General features: G+C 44.9%; 1 protein-coding gene and 1 pseudogene across 1 annotated transcript in view; both read left to right on the forward strand.

Moving 5' to 3' along the window:
* Positions 1-22,809, forward strand: part of LOC119250816 (protein Shroom2-like) — a 548,272-nt gene that overhangs the window by 163,996 nt on the left and 361,467 nt on the right.
* Positions 5,228-5,810, forward strand: LOC119250671 (mediator of RNA polymerase II transcription subunit 30-like; annotated as a pseudogene).

Consider the following 22,809-nt stretch of genomic DNA (forward strand, 5'->3'; position numbering starts at 1 on the left):
CCTCAAAACCTCAAAATGCACTCTTCTGGTATCATTACACTTAGCTTTACAGATGTAGACTTAACTCTTCAGTCTGTGCTCAACCACTCTGGGAACTAAAAGTTTTGACATCAAATCAATTCACCCTGGTTTTAAAATAGTGCATGATGGGCCTCCCTAGTGGCACAGCAGTTGGGCTCTGGGCAGCTGTGAAGCTGCCCACAGCCTTTACAGTGCCAGTTTGACCCCCCGGGCTGCCAGTGACGGTCCCACATGGCTTGTAGACCTGTCCTGCCGCCCGCTGCTCCCTTAGCAGTGTATTTAGTTGGTCTGCCTGTTCTGTTCGTCACTCCAGCTCTGGTGAATTCTCTCACCCTCCCAAACTCTGACTGTAACCAGTGCTTGTATAAATAAATAAATAAATCTTTAACAAAAATTAAAATAAAATAGTGCATGACAGAGAAACTTGAAGCTATTATTCTTTTTATTCTTAGAATGAGAGAAATAGAATCATAAGTGTAGGGGTGGAAGGTCACTGAGCAATTTTCCTAGGATCTGAGCAGAGAGGTAAAGGAGTCCTCCAGGAGCCCTTGGTGGCTTTCTCAGGCTTTTATTGATATTGAAATGTAGTGTGGCAAACAGGTACGTGGCAGGGAGGGATGCCAGGGGGGGCAGAGGGGCCAGGGGTGCCAGGTGGTCTTCACTCTGGGCTTCTCTGGCTTCCTTCTCCCCTTCTGTCTTCTGCCTGTCTCCTGCTTCTCTCCTGCTGCTTCTTTCCTGCTCTGTCTCTCTTGGTGACTATCTCAAGGGCAATCAGGTGACCATCAGATAGGGCAATCCTAAGGGTGGTAGGGCAGAAAAGCCTGAAAAAACATTTACCCTACAATAAGTTAGAACTTTTCTTTCTTCTCACAGCCCAGGTCCTAAATAAATTCTTAGCCATTGTATTGAATGAGGAGGAATTAAAAAGAAATACAATCCATGTGAGAATTTGCAAACTTTTTTAGCAGAAGGTGAAAGCGATTTTTTTCCCTTTGGGAGATGAAAGGGATATCAAGCAACAGATCCTGGCAGGAGTCTCTCTAGGTGAGAATAATGCAGACATACACATTATGGATGACAAGGAAAAACCAGAGAGCCAATCTCATGAATCATCTGGACACTGGCATTTTTATTGCCGGAAAACAGCCAGCAGCCAGTGCTGTCCATTTTTTTCATCAGCTGCCTCCTCTGTTAGTGGAGGAAAAACTGGATGTGGAATTTGTCAGCCTTCTGCTTTGAGATGCTTCTCCCTGGATTGTGGTTGGTGCACAGGATGAATGCTCTGAGCTGGGATGGGCAGCTCCCTCCAGAAAAGACAGCTGCCCTGGTTCCCTGTGACCTGGAACCCAGTGGAGCACCCTGGGTCCCTGCAGGGGGACACACATGCCCACAGAGTAACTAGATTCTGCTTGCCTTGCTCTTCATCTTGGAGTGTCCTTCCCCCACTCCTATGCTGAGGCTTCTAGGCCATCTGTCTCCTCGCCAAGCTCCTCTTCTGATTTATTCTAGGCCTCCACCCTCTCAGGTCCCTCCATCCTGATTGCCCGGTACCTGTACATGTGCATCTGCCAGGTGCAGGCACAGGGACAGGCCATAGACACACCTCCTCTCTGGCACCAAGGCCCGTGGCCTCCTTGTGGCTGCTGGGGATGGTCATCTGTCCATTGAGCACAGGGCATTCCCATGGGACTGGGTGGACTCAGCTCTTTGCAAGATAAACTCGGTCCCACCTGGCAAATGCCCAGCTTCCTGGAAAAACTTCCAGACCTGCCAGTTGTGTGGTGGGAAATAAGTGATTTTGGGAGGACAGAGACCTCCTGCCTGATCCATTTTTCCAGCTGTTGGGGGTCAGGGAAAGAAGGGATGGGTGGTCCCTCTTCCCAACTTGGCCTTCTGTTCTGTGTAACTCATTTCCATCCCCATAAGTTCCCATCAGGAGAAGCCCCAGGATGAAAGCATGCATTCCTGCAAAGTGGGCAGGAAAGATTCAAATCCCAACTTCCTTAGTTTTCACATTTTCCTAGTTCCACATTTTCACGTCACTCTTATTTCTTATCTCCATTCTTATATTGATTGATTATTTCCCTCATTTTTGCACATCTTATTTCCTGAAAACATTTTCCCTTATTTTCCTAATAAAAGTATTTTGGTGTATAAATTTCCCTCTTACTTGATTGTGGGATCTCACTGTCTTTGAAATTAACAAATGTATTTACCCTTCATTTCCCATTCCTAGAACCTCCTTTGAAAAAATTTATTTAGAATAATAACATTTGCAATTATACTTAGGATGATGCTTCAGTTGTGAAAGATATGGGGTTCACATCACTGTTTTAATAGATTTCGAATTTAACTTTTCTCAGAGGCGGTTAGTTTCACACATGCTCTCATCCCTTAATGTGTTAACACTGGTGATAGTGTAGTTAGTATTTGCATATTATATGTAGTGTCCAGGAATTGTCTATGAAATCAACCAAAATGTGATGGTGGTCATGCTTTGTCTCATGCCATCTGACAAAGGTCCAGACATGGGGCAGAAACCTGAAGTCAGGAATGTCCTTTGCAGACTCCTGCTAGATTCTTCTCATTTGTTTATGGCTGGCTCCTACCGTATATGGTTATTATAAAAATATGCATTTAGAAGTGAAACAGCAAATGCTGTATGACCAAATACTAAATAACTAATTGGACAACAATGACACTGCTTGATATAAACAGTACATTTTGAAACAATTAGTATTTTTCTGCTTGGACGCAGTGATTTAAATTTTGGTTTTACAATTACAAGTGATATGCCACACTTAAAATCTTCTGGAAACTTAAGGCTGTAAAACATTCCTGGCCAAGTCTTTGAGATAGATTTGTGTCTTTTAAGACAGAGACTGTCTGGAGATGAGTTTTAAATTTAGGGATAGCAGTTAAAAGAGACAGAAGTTGAGGTTAGAGATAGCAGTTAGAGATAAGTTAATTGGTAGTTGAAATTAGAGATAGTTAAAGATAATAGAAAATTGATGTTGGAAAAAACAGTTGATAAGATAAATAAAAAAGCAATAGAGAGAGAGGAGACTTGAAGTTAGAGATAGCAGTTAGTTGACAAGATAAATAAAGAAGCAATAGGTAGAAATATTGCCTGGAGAAAGTAAAAAGGAGTTTCCTTGTAAAAGCTTGGGGTTAGAAAAAAGTCAGTGCAACCTATGCGGCACTGAGATTCTTTGGGCTTTTTCATTCCTTTTAATGATTGACTGTTTTTATTAAATCAGAATAGATTAATTATAGAAATAAGATTTTTTTTTAATTTTGGAAGTAATTGGATTTGATTACCAATGTATAAGGTGATTATGTTTTTTCAATGTTTAATATTTAGGAATTTATAAATTTTGATTACTTAGTAATTTAGCAGTTATAAAGGAGTTAAGTTTTAGTCACTTAAGTTTTTTGTTGTTTTGAGTTTTTTAGCATTAACACAATGATTACTGGGCAGTGGAAGATAAATGATTGTGAGGGGACCTGTCATGTGGTAACTGTAATTATCTTTAGGACAAATGAGATGGCCATTATCTCCTCAGCAAGGGGTGGTAGGTCACCAGTCTGGTTAGGCCGGTTTTGGGAAAAAATGCCCCAGTTGTTAGGCCTTTTTACTACTTGAAAGCATATGCTTGTGTACTGCCATGGTTTGCTTGAAATGTATAAGTAAAGAGTTGCTGAGACCCTCAGCAGGATGATACTTGCACCCTGATCAAGTGTCACTGTCTCCTCCTTCCTCTGTCCCTTTTTCTTCAAGGCGCCAACGCCATCTTTCCTGCAGGAACCCTGACAGGACAGTTTGCTAGATCTGGCTTCTGGCAAAAATGTAGTTTTAAATTCATCTGTTGTTGTTTTTTTGTTTGTTTGTTTGTTTTAATTTTTTGAGTGGTGGCCGCCCTGATGGCACAGGCTGTTCAGCACAGAGCTATGAAGCTGTCTGCAGCCCTTTAAACATAAAATGAAATTGGGTCTCCCCGGTGGTGCAGCGGTTGAGCGCTGGGCTGCCAAGCTCTGCAGTGCTGGTTCAATCCCTGGCTGCCAGGTGAGGGTCCCACCTGGCGCACAGACCTCTCCTGCCGCCCGCTGCTCCCCTCAGCAGTGTCCTTCGGTCCTTCTGCCTGCTCTGCTCCCCGCTCTGGCTCTGGTCAATTCTCTCACCCTCCCGCACTTCTGACTATGCCCAGTGCATGTATAAACAAAACAAACAAACAAATAAAAAAAATGTGTCTATTAAAAAAAATATCTAGCAGTTCTTTAATGTATCAATATATAATTTGATTAAGATCAAGGGCCTCCCCGTGGCGCAGCGGTTGAGCGCTGGGTTGCGAAGCTGCCAGCAGCCTCTGCAGCGCCGGTTCGATCCCCGGCTGCCCCGGCCACCGGAGGAGGGTCCCGCATGGCGCGCAGACCTTTCCTGCCGCCCGCTGCTCCCCTCAGCAGTGTACTTCGGTCCTTCTGCCTGCTCTGCTCCCTGCTCTGGCTCTGGTGAATTCTCTCACCCTCCCGCGCTTCTGACTGTACCCAGTGCATGTATAAACAAAACAAACAAATGAATAAATAAATAAATAAATAAATAAAAACATGCCTCTATAAAAAAAAAAAAAATACAAGCTATATGTATTAATTAAAAGAACTAATGTGATTTCTGATAAGGAAGGTACCATAAGTTTTTTGTATTATCAGTCCCAGAAAGAGGAATGTGAACAACAGAAACAGATGATGATTATCTTAATTACGCATATCCAATCTGTTCAAGAATAATTCTCCTATGAAAACCTAGTGCCGGGCCTCCCCGGTGGCGCAGCGGTTAAGCGCTGGGTTGCAAACCTGCCCGCAGCCTCTGCACCACCAGTTCCATCCCCGGCTGCCGGGCGAGGGTCCCACATGGCACACAGACTTCTCCTGCCGCCCATTGCTCCCCTCAGCAGTGTCCTTCCGTCCTTCTGCCTGCTCTGCTCCGTGCTCTGGCTCTGGTGAATTCTCTCACCCTCCCGCGCTTCTGACTGTACCCAGTACTTGTATAAATAAATAAAAATAAATCTTTAAAAAAACAAAAATGGGAATTTGGGCCGCCCCGGGCTTACTCGCAGGTGCCCACGGCACGCCTGGCTGCGGGCCACGCCCGGCTGGGCCCCCCAAAGTCAGCTCCTGGGCCCTGCGGTCCTGCGGCGTTGGTGGCTCCATGTCCACCCCTCCGTTGGCGGCGCCGGCATGGCGCCCGGCCCCTTCGCCGAGCCCCAGGCGCAGCAGGCCGCCCGGGAGGTCAACACAGCATCGCTGTGCCGCATCGGCCAGGAGATGGTGCAGGACATCATGTACCGCACCATGGAGATCTTCCAGCTGCTGAGGAACATGCAGCTGCCAAATGGTGTCACTTACCATACTGGAACATATCAAGACCAGTTAGCCAAGCTACAGGATCATCTTCGCCAACTTTCTATTCTCTTCAGGAAGCTGAGATTGGTGTATGATAAATGTAACGAAAACTGTGGTGGGATGGATCCCATTCCAGTAGAGCAACTTATTCCATATGTGGAAGAAGATGGCTCAAAGAATGATGACCGGGGTGCCCATCTCGTTTGCAAGTGAAGAAAGGCGAGAAATTGCTGAAGTAAATAAGAAACTCAAACAGAAGAATCAACAGCTGAAGCAAATTATGGATCGATTACGAAATCTCATCTGGGATATAAATGCCATGTTGGCAATGAGGAACTAAACTGATATATAAATTGCGTGCTTTCCACATGTTACACCAATTTCTCCCTCAAGTACTTTTTCTCTTTGCAAAAGATTATCTTTTTTGTTCTAGTCATTGGAATTAAATTCCCTATTTTTACTTTTTATTTTAAAGTATTAATTTGCAAGTTTTTTTTTTTTTTTTTTCCAATGATTCTGTGAAAGATTATTGTAATAGACTTTCATGGGGTTTTGGTTATTCTTCACAAATTGTCTTTAAAAGCAAAATTAAGTGTTGTAAATAAAATTTTCAACTTGGTTAAAAAAAAAAAAAATAAAATAAAATAAAAATGAAATAAAATAAAATAGTCTTTTTTTTGGTTTTCCACCACTTTCAACATATTGACTCCTTGCTCTGTCAATTAATAACTTGCATGCTACAGTGGCTCCACCACTGTTGCCTGAGAGTTTTCTTGTTTTCAATATTGTCAGTGTCATTGCTAACAGGTTTCTATTTTTAAATATTTTCCAGGTACATGAAAGTTCACTTTTGCTGGGCCTCCCTGGTGGCACAAAGAGTTAAGAAGCAACCTATTAAGCTATCCACAGCCAGTGCAGCACACGTTCTATCCCCAACCAGGGAGCTAACCCCATGGTGCAATAGTCTCTCCTATCTCCGCTCAGGCATGTATTTCAGTCAGTCTGCTGTTCTTTCCCACGCAGTCTCTGGTGGATCTTCTCACTCTCACCCCAACATCTCTGGCTTCTACCCCTGTTCTTTCATGCATCAATAAATAAATATTTTAAAAAGTTCATATTTGTTTTCCACATGTCACCCCTCTTTATATTTGTTGAAATTTCCCTTTTTCCAATAAAGTTCAGGATAACGAAATATGAATCACCTAGAAGACCCATTTTCATCATTTCAGCTGTGCTTTCTACTCTTTTAGGTCATATCTCACACAAGCAAAGGACCCCTTACGTTTTTATTCTGTTCTACAACCTGTACCTTTGCATTAGAGAATAATTCACTTACACAGATGGATTTTCCTATAGTCCTGGTGGGGCTTTGTTGCCTTACTCAAAACATAAATGCATCAGAGAGGGACAGTATAATTAAAGGGTTATTTTAAGACAACAAAAATGCCACAACAACGCAGAGCCCACAGAACAACTGAAGAGAAGGACTGCACCAAATAAACGTCAGGACTCTGGATGTGAGGAAGACACATTTTAGACAGTTGATGGAGGACCTGTCAAACTAAACAAGTTTTGAAAATGAGCCAAACAAGAGACAAGCTGATGTCTCTCCTCCTGTGTTATCTTAGTGTAAAACATCTATGTTTGTCATCAATATGCTTGAAAGGGACAATCCCCAAATTCCAGGCTGGAATGCAAACTTGGTTCAGCTTTAGGACACTTCATATGTGTATGCAAATTCCTGGAAACAAAATATACATATATTCCTTGATGCCCCATTTCTGAGAATCGAGGCCCAATGACTTAAAAATAAGGATAATATATTAGTTTGTTTTTCAAAAGTTCATGAATAAAGTGTCTCTGGGGTCAACATGCTTATTTATTCAATATTTCTTTCAATAGCATATAGCATTCACTATTCAATCCATCTGATATTGTGTATAAACATGTTTATATAGGAAAAAATTTTAAATTATTTTACATATTCAGTGATGACCAACCATTATTAACGAGAGCGATACTATCAGTTTTTCCTCAAGGATTACAAATGTACTTGATACATATTACGTGTGATTTATTTATTGTGTCTGGGTCTGGATACGGGAGTGTGCTTAGTCATACCTCTATCAGTCATCTCTACTCTTTACTATATTTATCCATCACTTCACCAGTATTATCTATTTGGATTAAAAATGAGTTTATATTGTTTTAATTTCTGGTAAATTACACTACTTTGTGCACACAAAACAAATCACTGCAATATTTAGCATATTATCCTTGGGTTATTGGAATATGACCATTGTGTCATACTTTCTGCACTTAATTGGGATTTTAGTGGAACACAGATAATTTACATATTGTGTTTTCATTATAATCCCAAAAATGGGTTATATGAGTATAAGTTATCCAAGATTTTTTTTTTCTGAGTGTATAGTTGTAAAAATTCCTGCAATTGCTAAATTTCCATTTATTCACTTCTATGATAACTTATTTTCAAGTTATTATCATTTGATTTGTAATTGATTTTTAAGAAAACATTCTATTGTTTTGTCTACTTAACATGTATTGATGATTATTTATCTAGACCACCTTGCTAATACTAGTTTTGTTTAACCAGTCTGGAAATGTAAATGATTTAGTCTCCTATTCTAACATTGAAATAAATTTTAACACTTTGGAAACTAGACCTGTATAAAATGTGGCAACATTTATTTAGAATTTTTCACTTTTGTTCAAATGGAATTATCTTTTTTGAATTGCTATTAATTTTTAAACAATATGTAAAACTTATACTCAAAATAAATTCAGACAATCTGCAATTTCCCAAGGTCAGTCAGCAGATTATGTCATCCCCAGTTTCAATACTTTGGCATAAACATTTGAATTAAGGGCAACTGAGAAGCAGTAAATACAGAAAAAAAAATCACTGTTTCATTTTTTTAATTTTTGGACTAAAAGCAAACTTACTTTTTGAAGTGTCCCTCCTCTGCTCATGCCAGGAAAGACAAAATCAGCCTGCAGAGAGCACAGAGGATGTACATATTTAGGTAACAAATTTGGCACAAGTTTAATCTCAACCCTTGTAAACCTAAAACCATCCTACTTTGTTAAAAAAAAAATAATTGATATATGCATACAATAACTGGGGTATAAGCCAGGGGTGCAGGGCTGAGAGGAATCACCAAAGAAAGGAGAAGCAGAATAAGCAGATGTGCTGAAATACAGTGCTGATGGAGCAGCAGTTTAGATAGGAAAGTCAGCTGGGCCATGTGGGTTAGCTCACTGGCCGGCCAGGGATCAAACTAGTGCTGTGCGGCTGGCAGTAGCTTGATGGTGCGGTTTTACCCCCTGAAACACACGGAGGCCTCTCACTGTCCTTTGACCTAGCATTTCTGAAGACCATTCCTTTGCCACATCTTTTGAGGTCTTCCTTTTCCCTTGTACTGGCATGCCTGTTCATGAGGGAAGCATGCTATCTGTGTTAGCAAGCTTCTACTTGTCATTTCTTGTTCATTTGCCTTATATATTTTATGAACTCATCCAAAACTCCAGCGGGCTAAGAGGAAATGATGTTTCCTCCCCCTACAAAGCTTTCTAGAGTAATCTGAACTAGTGCTTCACACCATTGAGCACACTGGAAAGGTATGAAGTTACAGCTCTACTCACATCCCATTACCATTGAAAGGCCAACACAGGGGTCAGGAATGAGGAAGCCCACATGGAAAAAGATAAGATAGTCCTGACACCAGGACCACTGATCGCATCAGACCTAAACTGAAGGAATACAAAGGCAAAAAACAACTCCGCTCCATGAATAACAACTTTGTTGCACCAAAACCTGTTCTCCCTGCCTCCGCAAACCAGTTTCCCTGCCTAACCTCGCCTCACACTATAAAAGGATATCTCCCTGATGTGAGATGGTATCTCATTGTAGTTTTGATTTGCATTCCCTGATTACAAGTGATGTTGAACATTTTTTCATATGACTGTGGCCATTTGCATTTCTTCTTCAGAGAAGTTTCTTTTTAGCTCTTCTGCCCATTATTTTCTTTGTTTTTGTTGAGTTTCATGAACTCTTTGTAGGTTTTTGTGATCAGTCCTTTATCATAAATGTTGTATGCAAAAATGTTCTCCCAGTCGGTGGGGTTTCTCTTTGTTTTGGTTATTGTCTCTTTTGCTGTGCAGAAGCTCTTTAATTTGATGTAGTCCCAGCTGTTTATCTTTGCCTTCACTATCACTGCTTTGGGTGATGTGTCTGTAAAGATGTCTTTGAGGTGCATGTCACATAGTGTTTCGCCTGTATTTCCTTCTATGTATTTTATGGTTTCAGGTCGTATGTCTAGTTCAAAAACTAGCAACAAAAATGTTGGCGAGGTTGTGGAGAAAAAGGAACTCTCCTGCACTGCTGATGGGAATGCAAACTGGTCCAACCACTATGGAGAGCTGTGTGGAGATTTCTTGAACTACTAAACATAAAGCTTCCATATGATCCAGTAATTCCACTCCTAGGTATTTACCCAAAGGACACAGAAACAGTAATTCCAAAGAGCACCTGCACCCCTATGTTTATAGCAGTGCTATTTACAATAGCTAAGCTATGGAAGCAACACAAATGCCCAAAAAAATAGATGACTGGATCAAGAAGATGTGGTACACATACAAAATGGAATATTTCTGAGCATTCAAAAAAGATAAATACATGCAGTTTGCAGCAGCAACATGGATGGAGCTAGAAGGGATCATGCTCAGTGAAATAAGTCAGAAAGAAAAAGAAAAATACCAGATGGTCTCACTCATAGCAGGAATTTATAAAACCTAAAGAAGAGACCAGGAAAAAGACTAATCAATACAAAGTAAAAATCAAAATCAACAATCAACTATAAACCAGAGACACTCTACAGGTGGGGTGTGGGGGGTGAGAGGGCTTGGGAAAGGAAGGGCTAGAGTCAAAATAAGGGGGGTGTGCAATTGTATGGGGAATATAACCAAAATGAAAATGCATACATTGTGCAAAGATGAAAAAATATGTAAGAATGATATAAAATAAAATAATAAATTAATCCCCCCTTTGGGGTTGGCAAATCTTGCCCAGGGCTCAATAAAGTTTCTGCCTGTTAGAAATGGCCTGGCTCTTCTTCTCTTTCCTGCACCAAAACTTTCAACTATCACCCTCAGTGTCCATTCATTCACACTGATGTTGTAACAGGGAAGTCCCCAGAAAAACAGGGTTTCCAGGTTCTCAACATCAACTACGGAGGATGGAGCTGAGGAGGAGGAGAAGCTGCAGAGAGGACTAGAGAAAGGAAGGAAGAAAGATGGGGAGCAAAGGGAGACCTGGAGGAGGAACATGGAGCAGAGAGAACAGTGAAGAAGCTGCACTTGCTTCCTGGTCTTGAAACAGGTGTTGGTTGAAATAGATGTGCCTGAGGGACACATAAGGGAGTTTAATAATGACAGCTTTTATTTGATTTTCATTGTGCTCCTTCTGTCACAGACATGCCAGTTCCCTTCTGTCCCTTTCCTCTGGGTCCCAGCAGGAGGTGCTTTACAATTGGCCACGACTCTCAGGACTCAGTGATGCTGCTGTTTTCCAACCCTGATGGCTGGGCATTTTACCCGAGGGAATGGGGTAACGTTGGATGCTTGGTTTGGAACTTTTATTCTTTTTTAAAAAAAATTTGTTGATTTATACAAGAACAAGATAGGCCAGATGTGTGGAAGGGTGGGAGGATTCACCAGAGACAGAGTGGGGAACAAAACAGGCAGACTGATGAAATACACTTCTGAGGGGAGCAGCGGGCATGACAGGAGAGATCTGCTGTGCCATGTGGGATTCTTGCTGGCCAGCCGATATCAAACCCATGCTGTAGTGGCTGCAGACAGCTTCACAGGGTGATACTCAACCCCCGGTGCCATTAGGGAGGCCCATGACAATTTTATTTTTTGTCTTTTCTGTTTTGCACAACAGCCTACTAGGCTGATTGCCTCACAGGCAATTCTGAAAGATCTGTATCCTTCGCCTTTTCCTCTGTCAAGAATTTGTATGCTAACTAACCAACTTTATCAATGTAAAGTGGTTATGTATAAAAGAAGCTCTTTTTCTCTTACCAGTGCTCAGACCTGGGATTACTCAGGTCTGGGACCTCATGCATGAGTAATAAAGCTTCTCCTGACCTCACCAATCTCAATTTCCACGTGCTCTTCCCCTGCCTGGGCAAAAAAAACTAGAATTTATTTCTGCAACACCATCAAAGCCCTTAGAATGTTCTCCTACAGACCACCTATTCCCCAATACTCTCTGGTCGCCTTGATTCCACTGTCACATTTCTAGGATTCATGGCTATTAGTTATGTCCATCCTTTGCTTTGTCTCACTATAGTCCATATGTGGGTAAAACCACCTGGTATTTGTCTTTCTTTCTTCTCATTAATTTCACTAGCATATTGCCCTCGAGTTTCATTCCCATTGTCATAATGGGCAAGTAAATCACAGCTTTTTAATAGCTGCATAATATTGCATTCCATATAGAGTTTACTCCACTCACCTGTCTTTGGGCACTTTCTTGTTTCCATAACTTGGCTGTTGTCAACAGTGCTGCATTGAGCACAGGCCTTTAGATATTACCCCTTTGAATTAATGGGTTTGCATTTTCAGACATATGCCTCAGCAGAAAGAAAATGCTGCTTCATGGGCAGATCAGCTTTCAGGATTTTGAAAAACCTCCACAGTGTCTTCCACAGGGATTGGAGCTGCCCACATCTCCACCCACACTGAGTGAGGACTCCCACATGGGTGTCCCTAGAGGAAGTTCACTGGCCAAGTGTCACGCTGTGCAAGAAAGCCTCAGTCTCTCTACTGTCCCAGGAAAAACTCAAGGACTCCAAGCATCTTCCTCTCTTTGTTCTCCAATGGAACCTGAACACCCTTGGAGAGGGCCCCAGGCTGGTGTGTGCACAAATAAGTCTAAGGCCTTGCCCTTGGGTGTGACTACTGATCAGCATTAAGTGACCATTTGAGTGAGGAAGCTTCGAAAGCAGGTGATGTAGTTTACTGAGAAATAGACTTCTATTTTACAATCTTTTGCTTCATTTTGGCTTCAGAATTTGTCTTCCAGGTGACAGGAAAGTTGAAGTATTACAGGGAGCCCAAGCTGGCCTATGCTGTGAGAGATGGGCAGTCTAAGTGCCTGGGGCAGTGGAGGTCAACTGCTTTTCAGTGTTGGAGGAGGAGAGGACTTGCCTTTCAGTGTGAGGGGAGAGATTGAGCACAGCACTGGTAGGTTGGTCCGCCAGCCCTGTTGGGAGAAGAAATGGCACAGGGAGCTGACTGTCCTTGCCAGCAGGAGGGCAGGGTAACAGGTGGAATGGGGAGGTCATGGCTGGTCTGGGTTGTAGCGAGGGTAGAGTTCTGGCAGGAGTGGTTGGGTGACCACACATACCTGGCCTACTGGCTAAATGCCCACTCCCAGATGACCACAGGCTCTGAGCCTCTGCTTCCCAAACACCCACCAAGGGACAACTGGCCACAAAACCATCTCTGCTGCACAGTTCATTCAGTACCCTCCCCCACCCTATACAGAACGATGGCGCCAAGGGTCCACGTTCAGGTTGTTAAGGAAAAAAAATTCAGCCTCAGCAGGGAAAGAGCAAGTGGCACTCCAAGAACAAGCAAGTCACAGGTCATTATTATTATTATTATTATGCTGGCAGGACCAGAGGGAGGGTTCTCCTGGAAAGAACTGGGCCCCGGACATACATCAAGCCTTCCTTTTATACTCACTTACTTCAACATGGGCTACACAGGTAGGTTCAACGGATTCATGTTTATTTATCCTTCAGATGGAGGAAGAGCAAAGGGGGAATACAGGTGTCTGTGACATGGGAGGGGGAAGGGGCCAGCGGAAGAGTAGAGGAGCAGGCTGGCCCTGCCCTCAGGCCCCCTCCTCCTAGCATGCAGCCCTGTTAGAGTAAAGACCAGACACAAAATCCATCAGACAAAAGGAGAATTTGTAGGTGAAAAGAGAACTCAAACTTGCTAATTGCACTGGGGTTGGAATGTTTATCTGGTAGGACCCTTTGATTACCCCTGTGGTACCCCTTTATGCCCCAGAACTTTATAAGGCATCATCCAACTCAGGGGTAACAGCATTATTGCCTACTGGCTGGTAGGGTGTGAGGAGAACTGGAGATTATTTATTGATATTTGAGCAGACACAATTCTGTGAGCATATTAAGTAAACAGGGGCCAAAAGGAAGCACCAGGAATAGTGATACCAAGGGCCCAGTGAACAGCGTCAGCCACAGGAGCCATTGACTGAAAGAATCCCACCAGTTGACTATTGTATGGCTTCACACCTTCAATTAATTCAATACTGGAGCTAGTAGAGTGTCTCCTGAACCACTCCAAACTCGTTTGCATAAAATAGACATTCTTTTAGGGCCTCCCTAGTGGCACAGGTTGTTGAGGGCCTCATTGTGAAGCTGTCTGCTGTCTCTGTAGCATGGGTTCCATCCTGGCAGGATGGCGAGAATCCCACATGGTGCAGCAAAATTCTGCTGTCTTGCCTGCTGCTCCCCTTAGCAGTGCATTTTGTCAGTATGCCTGTTCTGTTCCCCACTCTGTCTCTGGTGAAACCTCTCACCCTCCCACACATCTGTCCTGTACCCCAGTTCTTTTATAAATCAATGAATCTTTTTAAAAAGGACATTATTCTTGTAGGTATAGACAGATACCGCCTTAGGAAGTGGTGAGGGGTTCTAATTCCCGCTGATTTGAGAGTACCACAGATGCCAGGGTGTCAAGGTGCTGCTGGAGGCATAAAGCTGACTGGGTGAGAAAGTCAAAGTCTGATTTGAGTTGGGTACTTAGTTCAGTATAATAGGCCCGCGATGCTCATAATCCAGCTGCCCCATGGCCACCCAGGAAGCAGCTAGCAGACCAACTACAAGTGTGATGGCCATGGGGACTCTTAGTATGGCAAGGGGATTTCCTTACCAAGAGTGTGTGCCTCCACATTAAGACAGACGGGTCAGGCATCACAGTGACTAGGAAACATGGCCAACTATATTCATGGGATCATGTACTTATGTACCCCCTGAACTCAGGCTAGGAAAGGGCCCTTTGGCTCACAGATCCTAGAGGTGTAAGTTAAAGGGGTTGAAGTATTTTCCAATAGTGGCACTGGACCTAGGACAGGATTTGAAGGGGAGTTAAGCGAAGACTTTGGAGGGAACACTTGTTGGTCTAGTATAGCGGACAGGACCTGGCTTCTTACAGACCCAGCAGTCTGAAGTGAGGGCCTCATTGGAGTGGTTGAGAGCTGAGTGCAACACATTAATCATGCCTGGAACACAGACATTTGTTGGGAGAGGTCAGGGGAAGCCCAAGGAAGTGGATGACCAGGGAGCTCCTTTGCCCATTTTAGAATTAATGTCAGGCTGGGTATGAATATTGACTTAATCATGAAAGTAACCATAGGATGTATTGGCAAACTCATCAGACCCAGTTGGAGCATGACGCTGCTATGCACATGGTGGAGCTAGGGTTTTTGACCAATTTTCAGGACAGTTACAGACAGGTACAGTCATCTCAAAAGGGGCATCAGGGAGGGGCTTCAGTGACCAGTGATATCTACATTCTCTTTCAATGGGCTGGGTGACCCAGGGCTGACATCTGCATTCTAGGGAACAAAAGAGTTGGCACATGTCAGGTCTTTCTGGGGTTGGACCCCACATACGCTAACATCTCTTGTAAGTAAAGTTGAATATTTGCGATAACACGAACATCACTGAGCCCATCCCATTGTGTATCAAGGAGCTGGCACCCATCTATCATGAGCTGGAACTAGAAAGCTTTCCATCTCCCAAGGGTTGGAAGGGTTTTTTGGAGGGTAATAGAACTCCACTTTCCAACCACAGTCACCTGGACTTCAGAGGAGAAGCCCCAACATGTGGCAGGGAGGGTGATGACCAAGCTCAAGAGAATATTGACAAGCAGGATCATTTTACAAGGCTTTTAAAGTCAATTATGCCCCAACCAGCATCAGGTAGTCTAAGGAGAGAAGGAATGGAGCTTTCCAGTCTCAGCTATCAGGAGTCGCCATGGCTAAGCCAACTGTGAGGAAGGCTGCCCTGGGATCATTTGGAACTCTGTCCTACTGAGAGGATGCCACCTTATAATCCTTATATCCTTATAATCGCCTTCTTGAAGAGCAGGACGACTTTGGTCTTATACTGAATCCCCAGCTCCCCACACACATAGACAGAGAACAAGCTGATGTTGTTTGCTCTGTGCCACCACCTCCTTCAGCACCTGGCCCTAAACTCCGGATATTCAGGGAATATCATGCAACCTCTGAGAGCTGCTTTACTTGTCAGCATCTAGCTATGGATTTTTTTCTCTTTCCATTCCTCATCCTTTCATTCACACCCTTCCCCTGATACACCGCATCTGAGGTGAGCATTCAGTCTTGTCTGCATTGTGTCAGAAAATAAATTTCTGTGCTTTGTTTCTTTCCAGGGACTTACTCACCAATGCTTTCATTAACAGACCTATTACTTTTCTATATTTGTGCTATTTTATGCTAAAGGCACAAATGACATAGCCATGACCTAACAGAAAGCAAGAAAAATAAATATTCTAGTTATGGATCTCATAGTCTATCCACTGATTATGAAGCAGTGTGTCTCATTTGTATCCTACATGGATATGCATGTGCTTATATGGGAGCACTTTGTGTTCGGAACTGATTAATTATGAAATTTACAGTTTGTTGTCACTGAAGCTTAGGCATTAAATTTCTGGGCCCAGAGGCTCTGGGAGGTAAATGTTACTTTATGTTCAATGAAAGGGCTTTTAACCCAAACAGAATGACTTAAAAATAAGGATAATCTTATTGGTTTTTTTGGAAAGTCCAGTAATAAAGTGGCACCACAATCAACACATTTATCTGCACACACACATACACTTGGGCAGCCATCCCCTGGGGGATACTCACCTCTCCAGCTCATCCTTCCCTCTCTGTGTGCCTTCCTCCTCAGGGGATCCCTCATCTGCAGAGGATTTGGCACAAGTCCTGGTAGATGATCTGCAGGGGCAGCGGGGCAGGGCTCAGACGCCAACTCCACCCAGATCAGGTAACCCACCCAGGCCATCTAAGACGTTTGTCAGGAAGGAGCCACCTGGAAATCCTGCTAGAGCCCACAAATTTGTTGTCCGAGAGCATGTTGAAGAACTTCAGGCTGCTGTTGTCATGCCTGAAGTTATAGTCCTCACATTTTAGGCCTGGTGCCACTGAATGAGAGTGGAGAGAGAGGACCTGTATCCTGCCAGAAGAAGGCTGTGTGAATAGGCGCCTGCTGATTCCCATGATCATGGTCAGCCCGCCTGGAGTGATGGCCTTCACCGGTGATGTGCACGAGATACTCCTTGACGACCACTTCATTCGGAAGTAGGGGTTGTTCCGAAAGAGCAAGGAGACCTTGCAGCAATTTCTGCGCTCTTCCACCTGTGGGACAAGGTAGAGGGGCGGGTGAGACCTCATCCAGGAGAACTACCCTTTCCTCACCCTTGCCAGGGATCAGTCCTTTCCCTGAACCTTCCCCAGCCCCACAGCCTCCCTTGGCCTGGGCTCACCTTCAGGTTGATCATGTAGCCCAGCATGTCTTCATCTAGGTGACTCAGCCAGGCTGACATCTGGGGGTGGTTCACAAACTGGCCTGGGTCAAGGAGCCTGCTGCCACTGAACAGGGCAAGGCTGGAGGCAGCCAGAGGCTGGTCTGAGAGAGCTCCACACCTCCTGGCCTGTGGGACCTGTCCTCCTAAGCCGGAGGTCACCAGAGCCTCTCCTCTGCTGCAGCACCTAATGCAGTGAGGCCCGCCCCACCCAGCTGATGTTGTGTATCCCTGCAGCAACACACAAAGTCCCCACTCCCTGGGAGATCCTCTTCCCACTCCCATTGTCTCCTTGAATGCTGAGAACCAGACACTAGCAGCCTCTGTGTGCATAGCTGGCTCCAAAGGTGTGGATCTGCCTGTGGCTTCATCCCCGGGCCCCTTGGTCACAGAATAAGGGTTTTGTGTGGAAAGCTCTCCTTCAGCTCATTCACCTGGTTTCCACCGCTGACTGCCAGATCCCCCACTGATTCCCTCCTGCACCTGCCCCACCAATCCAAGTCTGAGCACCCCATGGAATCACCAGGGAGAAGATCCATGTTGTCCACCAAGGCTTCTGGGCCAGCAAGTTATCAGTGTGCTCCCTCCAGGCCCTTTGGTCTAGGAGGACCACTGTGTGGCCTGAGTGTTGTCCATACCTGACATCTCCCCCGATAGCTGCCCCCTCCCAATCCTTTGCCCGCGAAGTCCTAGCCACAGCCCAGCCACACTGTGTCCCCGCCAGGGGAAGCAGCAGCAAGGATATGACTTTGGCCCAGAAGCCATGGACTTCCTGAATTATGGTGCTTTGGTGATCGAGATGGGGCTGCACCGCTGGCCCATGCTGAGCTTTTCAGGCTGTATTAGGCCCTGCTGGATTGCCAGTTCATTGGCTCCAGCTTTAACTGATGGGCCTGCAGCGCCTCCAAGAGGGATGGGGCGGTTTCTGCTGGTGCAGACACCTCGGGTGTTCCCATCACCAACCTCAGCCACTACCATCACCAAGTCTCTGTTCTGTCCAATGCCTCCCAGAGTCACCTCTTCTTCAGCCACCACCTCCAAGGCATCCTCATTCACCAGAACCAACACGTCTTCGAAATCTGCCTGCACACTCCTGGGCCAGGTCTCAGCTCCCTGCCCACCCATCTGCCTGAAGAAGAGGGCCTGCTCCTGATCACCATCACCCAGGGGCTCTTAGCAAGGGGCCTCCCTGGGTAACACTGCCCTGGGTGTGCGCTGCCCCAGATAATCTCTGGCCGGTGCCTCCTCAGGGCCACTCACCAGGGCCAGGGCCACCTTGGAGGAATCCCAGGGGCACCGCCTGTCCTGGGCATTGCCTCACCCTCCATGCTATTGAGGGCCCTAGGTGTGGGGAATCCCTACCATCAGGAGTAACGCAATATGAGAAGGTGGAAGGTGTCAGCACTCAGGCTGGGGATTCCAGTGCGGGCCCAGCAGGAAGCAATCACTGCATTTAAATAGGACTATTTCTGCAAGGCAGACCTCTGCAGTGGACAGAGTGTTGCGTGCTCACAAGTTGGTCATGACACCAGATGGGATACTTGCCAGGCACACCCTTGCCGCTCAGAAACAATCAGGGAGAGGCTAGTGGGCAGCAACTTGACTGGCCCACTCTCACTGCAGCCCAGTGGCTTAACCCACTGCATCTCCCAAGGCCTTCAGGCATGGGGACAGCTTCCATGAAGACCTCCAGCCTTGTGCCACAAAGCACCAGACTCCAGGGCCAGGGCCAGCCTCTCACTGGGCCACTAGGGGAACCAGCCCAAGGGTCACATATCCCCCACTGTACTGCTCCCTATATCCCTTGGGATATCCCCACACAGCAAAAATACCTCAAGGGGAAGGAAGTCTGAGCTATGTGCAGCGGTGAGAAATGAGAGCCAGTTGCACTCCAGGCTGTGACCCAAAGGGGATGAGGGTCTCTGGTTGCACGGGGCCCTGGGTGCCCAAACAGACTTTGAGTGGAAGGCCACTGATACAGGGGCTATGGGTCCAGGAGGACTTTACTGGGGTCTCTCTGTCTCCGTGTCTGTGTGAGCCAGTCTCTCCCTCATCCTCACCTCTGGGTCTCTGTCCCCACCTCTGCACAGGGGCTGGGCCTCAATCCCTCTGGCTCTCAGGCTACCCTTCCTCTGTGTCCCTGACTTCCCCACTCTGTGTCAGCTCTGAGAAGGTGGGCAGCTGTCCATGGCCCACTGTTTTCCAGCAGAGGACAGCCCTCCTCCAAAGAGGCGACTCCTGGACTGCTGACTCGGTGCATCCACAATTTTGCATGTATGTGGTGTGGGGGAGGAGTGAGGTACTGGTGCTTGCTTTTCAGCCAACAGAGTGGGACAAAGGTGGGAGACGACCTCCCTCCTGCATCCTGGACATGAGGCTGTGCAAGACCATGCTTTAGGACCACCATGTGGGCTTCCTACAGGGACGCTCCCTGGAGCAGGCTCTGTGTTGAGTGTGCCTGCAGGACCCCCTGGCACAGCCACGCCACAAGCTCACCTCCCAACTCCCCAGCCTCTGCTCTGGCATTTAATCCTTGCCTCCTCTGACCCAAATCACTGAGGAAGGGATGGAGATTCCCTTCTGTGGAACTTGAGAACACACCGAGGACACAGCCAGGGCCCTCCATGTTTTTAGCTGGCTTGCTGGGTCACTGAACGGTCTCTGCCTTTGTCCCTCACCAGAGATCCCACAGGAGGGTCTGCCCAGAAGCTACCAGGCTTTTCATCCATTTGAAGACTAAGACAGTCTGGCCAGTCATCTCTGTCTTCTCTTTGTTCTGCGGGGAGCAGGGTGGGAGGTAGGGTGGGCGCTGAATGTCTCTGTGGGGACTGCAGCCCCAGAGGCTGCATCTCTCTGGCTGTTGCCACCCCAAAATTTGCATGATGGGTTTAGGCCTTCACTGTGCCAGGTCCTTACCCTTTGTAAGAGAACATCACTGAATTTAAGCAGGCCAAATGCTTTTTTTAAATTTCTTCACTTGTAATAGTGGAGAACTGTAATTTGGTTTACACTCTTCATTGAATTGTAAAGCGTGCCCTAAGGAAAGAAAAATCCAGAGAGCTTTTACAGAAAGAGAAAGGAAACGAGGGGCAGGGCCTCCCTGTTGGGGCAATGATTAAAGCACAGCACCATGAAGTTATCTGTGGCCTCTGCTGCAGGAGGTTGCCCTTGGGCCTGTCAGGTAGCTCTCCGTGTGATGCAGCAGACCTCTCATAGTCTAGCCATACAGAACACCACTGTGTTCCCCTCAGCAGTGTATTTCAGTCACTCTGACTGTTACGATTGCCGCAGTTTCTCGGTGAATACTCTCACCCTTTACTCCTCAGTTCTTTTATGTATAAATGAATGAACCTTCAAAAAGAGAAAAGAAAGAAAATGAGGTGAAGAGCAGTGGGATCTGCAAGGTAAAATGGTGACGAGGGCACAGGTGAAATAACCAGGTGAAGGTGTCACAAGTTAACTTTAGGTCATCATTGTCCTTTCAGTCCTTCTCAACCTGATGATGTTGCTGGTGGGCTGGGTTCTTGTGTTCTACTGAAGGAGGAATAATCACCGACACACCCGCTGAGGATTAACAAGCTCAGGTTTGTTGCAGGAGAGACTCCTGACTCCAGGAGTGGGTGCTAGGGAGAAACAGGTTAGGCCTAGATGCCCTTTTGCAGGGATCTTGGGGACTCTCTAATGTTCTTCAGTGATCCCCAGAGTTTTGTTCCCCTCTGGGGTGCTTTTCCACTACCCCACTTGACCTTGTCTCTTCCCTAGTCACCAAAAGGTGTGAATCAACAGCAAGCTCACACCAGCCAGCCTTGCTGTTAGCATCTTTTTCCTGCTGGCCCCCCAGTCCCTCGATGTGCTGTTCTTCCTGTCCTATTGTGCTATTATTGGTTTCCCTATCCCAATGCCCTGGCTCAGTATATTTAGTGTACTTCATTTCTTTTGTTTTGAGGGTAGAGGGGGTAATGGAGCATCGGAAGTGGTGGATAGCTCTACATTACTCGTTTTTTTTTCTTCTTGGGATTTTTTTTGTATTTTTTTTACAATTGTTTCTTATCAAAAAAGCAAATATATACATTTTCCCATTTCATATGTGACCCCATATTGGCATAAAATATCCATTGTTCTGTACTTTGATTTTTCCCTCCAACAATGATACCATATATTATTCAGAAAGAAAAAGATAAATACCGGATGGCTTTAGTTATAGCAGGAATTTAGAAAACCTACACAAGGGACCAGGAAAAAGACTAATTAATTCCAAGAAAAAAATAAAATCAACAAGCAACTATAAACCAGAAACACTAGCAACAACAAATGTTGGCGAGTATGTGGGAGTGCAAACTGGTCCAACCACTATGGAGAGCTGTGTGGAGAGTTCTGGACCTACTAAACATAGAGCTTCCATATGATCCAGCAATTACACTCCTAGGTATTGACCCAAAGGTCACAGAAACATCAATTCCAAAGAGCACCTGCACCCCTATGTTTATAACAGCACTATTTACAATAGCTAAGCTTTGGAAACAACCCAAATGCCCAAAAATAGATGACAGGATCAAGGAGATGGGGTCCATATACACCATGGAATATTACTCAGCATTCAAAAAAGATAAACACATGCAATTTGCAGCAACATGGATGGCACTGGAAGGGATCATGCTCAGCGAAATAAGCCAAAAAGAAAAAGAAAAATACCAGATGGTCTCACTCATAGCAGGAATCTAGAAAACTTAAATAAGGGACCAGGAAAATGAATAACTATAAGAAAGTGAAAATCAAAATCAACAAAAAACTATGCACCAGAGACACTTTTTGGGGGGTGGGGGGCGGGAGGGGAGGGACTGGGGTCAGAATGGGGGTGTTGCAATTGTATGGGGAATATAAAAATTATTTTTTGTTTAAAAAAATAATAAATAAATAAATCTTGAAAAAAAAAAAGAAACAATTGTATGGTAAACAAGAAAGCAATGGCCACCTGTGGTGAGGGGAGCTGGCAGGGTGGAGAGGACAGGGATGACAGTAGATTTCACTGATATATTGACATTTTTGAGTTTTAAACCACACAACCCTAAAAATGGAAAACAAGCTGAGACAAATAAGCCTAAGATCAAACTGCTAACATGATCACAAAGAGAAATACAAAGACTTCTTTAAAGTGTCACCAAAATAGAATGCTGACTCTAGACCCTTAGCTGGATATATTATAAAGAGAAAAAAAAAAACAATCTTCAACTTTATTCAGTAGTGAAAATATCGATGTAGTTACAGCAAATGTGGCAGAATGTTTCCAATGACTGAGCATGGATTGTGGGTATATGGACATCATTACAATATTTATTCACTTTTTCTGTATTTGAATTTTTTCATAATGAAATGTAGGAAACAAAAAATACCTCTTTATTTATTGATTGATTTAGATTCATTGGTTTACAAATGATGCTAGTTAATTGTGACGACACTGTAGTTTGGGATGGCGACACCAGCTCCACTTCAAAAGGGTTCTCTTCTCACCTTTCCCACTGTTCCCTCAATATCTTCCTCTGAGCACCACTGATCAAGTATTGGAAGGTGCTGCTGGTCACACATTGGGCTGAATTCCCTCATGTGCACAGCTTTGGCTCCCTGCTGACCAGCACTTATTGTTACCAAACGCCAGCCTCAGTTTCCCTCAGCCAATAAAAGGAAACAGAGTTTGAGGAAAAGAAAAGCAGTTTTATT

Source organism: Talpa occidentalis, unplaced genomic scaffold, assembly GCF_014898055.3.
Source record: "Talpa occidentalis isolate TD23 unplaced genomic scaffold, MPIMG_talOcc4v2.1 talOcc4.18, whole genome shotgun sequence".
Taxonomy (NCBI): Eukaryota; Metazoa; Chordata; class Mammalia; order Eulipotyphla; family Talpidae; genus Talpa; species Talpa occidentalis.